We start from the raw sequence: 8259 nt of genomic DNA, 5'->3' as shown, positions 1-8259 counted from the left end.
CCACTGCTTCATTTCTTACAACACATGTTGGAAACGATGGCTGGTCAGGGCACTGGAAATGTAGCACCTACATCTCATGGCCACATGAGCCTTGTGGGGGCTGAACTGGAGGAAGAGGGGGAGGGGCACAGTGGAGCACAGTTTAGGTTTCGCCAAATTGGCAGTTTTTCTAATAATCTGACAGGAGAGGAGGAGCAGGAGCAGCCAGAGGAGATAGACGATTATGAGGAAGGCGAGACAGAGGACCCAATCTCACCGTGGCAGTATGCAGTGGAGATGGAGGCAGGGAGTCCCTCCGAGTCACTTGCACAAATGGCACGATGCATGCTCACTTGCTTGTGTAGTGACAGCCGAATTGCCACCATTCGTCAGTGGGTTGACTTCTGGATCTCCCCCTTATTGGACCCTCGCTACTGCCACAAAATAGGGGCCTTTTTTTCACCCTCTGAGAGGGAGGACAAAGTGACCTACTTCAGAAGCATCCTATGTAGTCAGTTGGCCGATGCCTATTGGCGCCATCGTCCATCCTCTCGCAGGTCTGAATGGCCCCCTGCGCTCACCTTACACTGCCATGTCTGCTGGGGACTGGTGGGGTGGCAGGAGCAGTACCAGCTCCATCAGCAGCAGCCAGAGTCTACAGTCGCTGATGAGTAGCTTTCTTCACCCGCATAGTGAAGCAACTCATCAGCAACAGGTACACCTGGAACAGGATCTGAACCAGCAGGTGGTGGCATACCTTGACATGACCATGCGAACACACCTTGAAGATCCGCTGGACTTCTGGGCAGCCAAACTTGATTTGTGGCCGCAACTAGCAGAGTTTGCCCTGGAAAAGCTGTCCTGCCTGGCCAGTTGTGTGCCATCAGAGCGGGCGTTTAGTGTGGCAGGGGCCATAGTCACCCCAAGGAGAACTAGTCTCTCCACGAAAAATGTGGAGAGACTGACCTTTGTGAAGATGAATCAGGCATGGATCAGCCAGTATTTCCAACCACCAGTGCCTGATGCATCAGAGTAGATTGACCATGGTGCCACACCAACACTTCACAAATATGGATAGTTGCCTAGCAGATTTAAGGCATTGCCCCCCAGTTACAAACATTCCTCTGCAACAGACCATTTTTCACCCACCTTTGTCACCGGGTATGGTATTGCCACCCACCACACCACTCTGTCACTGGGTCACTTTCAGGACTCCTGATGCTGCTGCTGCCACCTCCAGGCTGCCTCATTCAGCCACTATACGGTCTCTTCTCATGCTTCAGCCAACTCCAGTCTGTGTCATTCAGCCACTATATGGTCTCCTCATGCTTCAGCCACCTCCAGGCTGTGTCACTCAGCCAATATATGGTTTACTGATGCTGCTGGGCCGGGGCCTAAAAAATGTTATGGTAGCACTAGCTACCATAAATCTCCAATTTAAATTTCAAAATTGAGCTATTAATCTTAGGGATTGTGACGCCCTAGTGTCTACTCATGCTGCTGCCAGCTCCAGGCTGTGTCATTCAGCAACTATATGGTCTCCTCATGCTGCCAACACCTCCAAGCTGTGCCATTCAGATACTATGGGCATCATTTATTAAGCTGAAACCGACCAGTTTTTGTCTGGTTATCTTGTCTGAGACATGTCTAAGACATGCCTGCGCCAGTGTGTGCCAGTGTGCGCCTGAAAAATTCGACAAACCCGAAAGGGGGCGTGGTCTGTCACAAAAGGGGCGTGCCCGGACAAAACGGGGCGTGGTTTCACAACCCAACTGATTTACTATGGAATTCACAGAAAATCCTGTGGGTAAATGGCTGGAAATATCGACCTAGAAAAAGCTGGTCAGAAAATGTTCCCGACTTTTCCCAATAGTGAATAGAAAGGAATCCTGCATGTCTGAAACAACTTTTCCCACTAGTAAAAACCCGAAACTCTTAGTAAATGAGGCCCTATATGTTTTCCTCATGCTGCCAACACCTCCACGCTGTGTCATTCAGCCACTTCCCAATAGTGAATAGAATCTTCAGCCCCCTCCAGGCTGTGCCATTCAGCCACTATATGGTCTCTTCATGCTGCCACAAACTCCAGGCTGTGCCATTCAGCCACTATATGGTCTCCTCATGGTTCATCCACCTCCACGCTGTGCCATTCAGACACTATATGGTCTCCTCATGCTTCAACTAACTCCAGGCTGTGCCATTCAGACACTATATGGTCTCCCCATACTGCCACAAACTCCAGGCAGTCATTCAGCCACTATATGATCTCCTCATACTGATGCCACCTCCAGGCTGTCTCATCCAGCCTCTATATGGTCTCATCTCATGCTTCAGCCAACTCCAGGCAATGCCATTCAGCCACTATATGGTCTCCTCATACTGATGCCACCTCCAGGCTCTGTCATTGTGTTGCCATGTGACTCCTTGTTAAATTTGGTCCTTTGTACCGGGGCCCGGTGTGGGGGTACAAAATCTTAAATTTAAATTTCAAAATCTTAAATATCAATTGTCTCCTCATGCTTCTGCCAACCCCAGGCTGTGCCATTCAGACACTATATGGTCTCCTCATGCTTCAGCCACCTCCAGGCTTTGTCAGTCAGCCAATATATGGTTTACTGATGCTGCTGGGCCTGGGCCTAAAAAAATGTTATGGTAGCACTAGCTACCATAAATCTTCAATTTAAATTTCAAAATTCATCTTTTAATCTTAGGGATTGTGAAACCCTAGTGTCTACTCATGCTGCTGCCAGCTCCAGGCTGTGTCATTCATCAACTATATGGTCTCCTCATGCTGTCAACACCTCCACGCTGTGTCATACAGCCACTATATGGTCTCCTCATGCTGCCAACCCCTCCACGCTGTGTCATTTAGCCACTATATGGTCTCCTCATGCTGCCAACACCTCCACGCTGTGTCATTCAGCCACTATATGGTCTCCTCATGCTTCAGCCACATCCAAGCTGTGTCATTCAGCCACTATATGGTCTCCTCATGCTGCCAACACCTCTGCGCTGTGTCATTCAGCCACTATATGGTCTCCTCATACTGATGCCACCTCCAGGCTTTGTCATTGTGCCGCTCTGCGGCAGTGATTCTAAAAGCGATGCCTGTAATCTGCATGTCATACTGAATAACAGTATTATTTCACTACCCCAGCACACTCCATATGCGTGTTAGAACACAGCAAAGTGTTCTACACCCCTATTGAGGTTATCTGTAGTCCAGAAATAGCCATATTTAATTGCTGCAAATAAATTCGGATCGAACCAAATTTTTCCCAAAAATTTGATGTATCGTCCGAATTGAATTTTTCAAAAGTTCGCCCATCTCTAATTAAAATCTTACAGACGGGGCATGTGTATGAAAGTCCACTGCTCCAGCCGGAGCTTTAAATGTCCCCTTTGCCGTTTGTTCAGCCTCTCCTTTGGGAATAAGAAAAGAGCTCACACGCCTGTGAGCCCTAGTGGCAACGTTTCAGGATTACATCCCTTTGTCAAGTCTGATGCAGTTCTCCCGACACATTGGAATAGCCTTATAGTAGGCTCAGTAAACAAACTCAATGAGTTCTAAGCTCACTTACAGAGCATGCTGGGTCATATAGTAGGGCCCTCATTTTTGACCAACTATTAGCTAGCTTAAAATGCAAAAGAATTGTGGCGCATTGTGTTACATCTTAAGCCATGCATCTCTGCAGAGGCCACGCCACCTCTAGACAGTGTCCCTAAAAATATTGTCAAAATATAACTATATTGGGGGAGATTTATCAAAACCTGTGCCGAGGAAAAGCTGCTGAGTTGCCAATGGCAACCAATCAGATTGCTTCTTTCATTTTGCAGAGGCCTTTTCAAAAATGAAAGAAGAAATGTGATTGGTTGCTATGGGCAACTGGTCAGCTTTTTCTCTGCACAGGTTTTGATAAATCTCCCCCATTAATGTTACATTTAGTAGGTAGTTGAGGCCTCTAGGCTCTTAAGGTGGTGAAGGCCCATATGCACTTGTTTACTCTATGATCTGCCCCTAGGCTCAATATTGCCATGTTGGATGCAATGAAAAATTAAAGTACCTTACTATAAAAGAATACTTTTCCAAATGATATCTCTCAATGTAACATGGGCATGGTTATTTTTAGAGATAGAAAGTATGTTGTCTCCACAGTTTCACAATATATGTGGAATTCTGAGAAATGTTAAATGAAGACCATAGAATCCCCACATTTTTTCCATTCTGCCTAAGCGTATTGACATAAATACTCTGGAAATCCCTCCAAGCCTGGTCCAGAAGTCTTTTCTCCAGCAATTAGTAGACGCCTTCTAACACCCACTTTGTGTCACCTTGATCTGTTCTCTGCTTAACATCACACAGTCATTTCTAAACCGTTCATAATTAAAAGCAAATCATGATTACCTGCTTCTAAATGACTGCCGTGGGCTGTTTGAGATGTCATGTGGAGCGCTAGATTGATACTCTTTCATGGAAAGAAGGGCATGAATCAGAGTCCATTTCAACTACATGCAAGACGTAACCTGTTCACTCCTGGGTAGAACTATTTCACGAAAATGAAACAAGCAGAAATGTTCTTTTGTAGCAAATAATAAGCTAGAAAAAACTAACAAAAAACATAAAAGCAAAAGCTAAAAAAAAGGCGGCTTCGATGTTATAGAAGCCAAGTTTTTATTGTGGTTCAGAAGGCTTTCTCTTGGGGAGTTCTTTAAGTGTTGGTGACCCTTAAATCAACAAAGGGGTAAAGTTTCTCTAATTACATTTACAAGTTGTTGTTGCTGTTACCCTCTCAGTGTTTGAGGTGTTAACAGCCCCTGTTACATCCTTTCTGTCTTTGTGTTACTATGTTACTGAGTTTCTGTAATTGTTTTGAACATGGTCCAAGAAAGGGATAAACACTTTGTTCTCCTATCTTGGCATGAACCCAGCCTTATAACTGAAACTCATTTGCCACAAATACAGGTGATCCTCTGAGCTGTTAATATACTGTATGTATGTTTGTGGATTCAGAAACCCAACACAGCATCACTAGCTAAGCAGGGTTTTAATTACAATTGACAAGGTTCTGGGGATTAACTCTATGTTAAAACTCTAGCAGAACAATCACTCAAACATGGATTCAATAAACTGCAAAGTGGCCGTTGAAGCCAATAAGGAATTTAGGCCAAGCACCACCTGAATGGCCTTTTTGCAGTTTGTTCAATCCTGCACACAATCGCCTAGCCTTTCAATACAGAACAGAAAGACGTGTCCTGTACAAAAGCTGGTGACAATGAGCCAAGGTTAGCTGCCAAAGGAAGGTTATATTTTCACAATATTGATCTTGATAATACATGAAGAAAAGTAGTCATCAAACGTTCCACTGATGCGAGACGGTATTTGTCAATGACATTATTCGCTTCCAACATGACCCTGGATTTGGAACAAGTGGTCAATCAATTTATTCCATTTTGAAGATGTTTTTAGAAACAAGTTTACAGACCTATTGAGAGATCTTGAGTTAATGCCCAACAATGCCTTTCTGTTCACACTAGTTGCAAAATTAAAAAAGTTTCATGTTAAATTTGTTGCTGACATACTTCTACTTACTGTGATGCACATACTATCTTTAATTAATGAGCCTTTTTTTTTCTTCTATTTTATCATGACGTCAAACCTAGATTTGATCACCAACACCCATCTTCTCCAACCACCAGCAAGTAGTTGTTACTAGGGTAAATCCATATCAAACCAATCCCTAACTCTCTCACAGTGACAGATGTCAGGGTTGAACAGGTAGAATTTCTAGCTCTCTAAACTTGGCATTCACATTGGCCACACACCCCTTTCCCGCAAAGCCACACCCACTTACCCTGAAGTAGCAAGGACAATGTAAAATGGAAAAACACCACATTTTTTGGGGCAGCAGCTACCCTATGTGACATGCTGTAAAAAAATACACTAGCCCTCTACTATATATTGCAGTTAACTCAGCATTCACATTGACCACACCCACTTCCACACTAAGCCACACCCATTTACCTTGTAGCATGGCTATTGTAAAATGGAAAAGCATCACAATTTTTTGCTCAAATTAAGGAGTGTACACAAATTTTCCTTTTCCTCTTTTTCTGAGTTCTATGTCTGCTGATCACATGTATATTTCTCCATTTGCCATTCCTATACTATGTTGAGGCACCCAAGTAGCAACTAACATTTGTAGAGTACAAACTTCTCTGTTTTTTTTTAATAAATGCTATAGAGGGCACATCAACATTATCATGTGATATGCATTTACAAAATGTAACATTTAATTATTGTGCTCTGTCCCAAAGTGCAGTTCTCAGAAAACCGCCATGTAACAGTATATCAACCAGCTTATTAAACCCTCAGCCCTAGAACCCCTCAAAACTGTAAATGACCTGGAAAATTATATCCATTATAAATCAATTTTCTATATTTTATTAGTATTTATTAAAGTTTGAACACCATAACAAAAAGGGTAAATCCAGAAAACATATGTGACCCTAGTGACATGGTAAAATAGGCATATAATTTGATGACAACTGTGTCCTTCACAATGATTGTTTGGTTTCCTGGAACTAAGTGTACTATATTTTAGAAAAATCTTTCGAACTATTAAAGAAAAGCAAATAAAAAAAATTAAAAAAAGCAATGAAGTGGGAATGAAATAGGGTAAAGACATATAAAGAAGGCTATATTATTGCATCATTTTGTATAGAGAAGTAATGCTCCTTAACAAGCTTACAAGACCTATTCTGGACTTCTGTATGCTTCTGACTAGAAAATCCATTAGAAAAAATCGGATGTCATAGGTATTCGTCGTCCTAAAAGTATTAAAGGTGAACTGCAGCGTTAGACACCTTATCCCATATCCAAAAGATAGGGGAGAGATGTCTGATCGCACAAATTGCAGGCGGAATAGATCCACAGAAAAACAGGACTATGCTGATGGCACTTCCCATCTCAAATTGTAAAATCAATGTCCACTACACAGATATGAAATAAAGTGCTTGGAGTTTATTTAAGATGACGCAACATTGAGTTTCGAGTCCGGGCTGGACTCTTCATCAGGCATAATAAAAATGAGTCAGACAACACCATTTAAAAAAAAGCCCCAAAAAAACACAACCCTTGGTTATAATGAAACATATTAAAATACATAAAATAATAAAGGCTATCCTGTGATTTGATATACTTATATATTAGAATTGTATATAATTATTGCACCTGACCTTGATTGATACCTTTAACCGAGTAATGCAGGATTTCATGAATGACAATTCATATTGAGGCTGGAAAACAGACATTCACGTTGTGCTACGTAAACAAAGCCTGATTTTACTTCACATACATGGAGGTGGCTTTGTGAGGAGGTCGACAGTCTCTTTGCAAGGAGCAGAGATCGCTCTGTGCACAAGGAGAGCGGGGTGCCATACAGGAGATTGCGCAGAGTCCCAGCAGTCGAACCCCGCAATCAGACACTTATCCCCTATCCTTTGGATTGGGGATAAGTTGTCCAACGCTGCAGTACCCCTTTAAGGTAGAATATCACCATAAATATGACGCCCCACTGAGCCTGTACTGCTCCATAGCAGATCGTTGTATGGGTTTTGTGCACTGCCACAAAGACTCAGTACAGTAACCCCCCGACCTACAATGGCCCCGACATACGATCATTTCAACATACGATAGCCTCTCAGAGGCCATTGCATGTTGAAGGCAGCATCAACATACAATGCTTTTGTATGTCGGGGGCCATCGCATAAACGGCTATCCGGCAGTGCAGACTGCTTCAGCTGCTTCCGGATAGCCGTTTACGGTGCCCCATGTGGTCTGCTGACGTTTGCTTACCTGTCCTCGGGGCTCCGGCGCGTCCTCTTCGGGGTCCCCTGCATTGTCGGCGCTCTCCATCGTTGTCATCACGTCGCTGCGCACGCCGTCCCGTCATGCAATAGAAGCGGCGTGCGTAGCGACGTGATGCCAGGAAAGCAAAGGCCTTGCCGGAGCATCAGGGACACCCCGGGGACGCGGCGACAGCCATGGACGGCGACATCCAGGGCAGCGGTGGCGAGCGGTGACGCCCGGAGCAGCGGGACACGTGAGTGCAGTATAACCTCCAATACCAGTGGTCTTCAACCTGCGGACCTCCAGATGTTGCAAAACTACAACTCCCAGCATGCCCGGACAGCCGTTTGCTGTCCAGGCATGCTGGGTGTTGTAGTTTTGCAACATCTGGAGGTCCGCAGGTTGAAGACCACTGTCCTATACTTTACATT

This window comes from Hyla sarda, chromosome 6 (genome assembly GCF_029499605.1).
Source record: "Hyla sarda isolate aHylSar1 chromosome 6, aHylSar1.hap1, whole genome shotgun sequence".
Lineage (NCBI taxonomy): Eukaryota > Metazoa > Chordata > Amphibia > Anura > Hylidae > Hyla > Hyla sarda.
The sequence above is the reverse complement of the archived record's forward strand: the minus strand, read 5'-3'. Positions refer to the sequence as shown.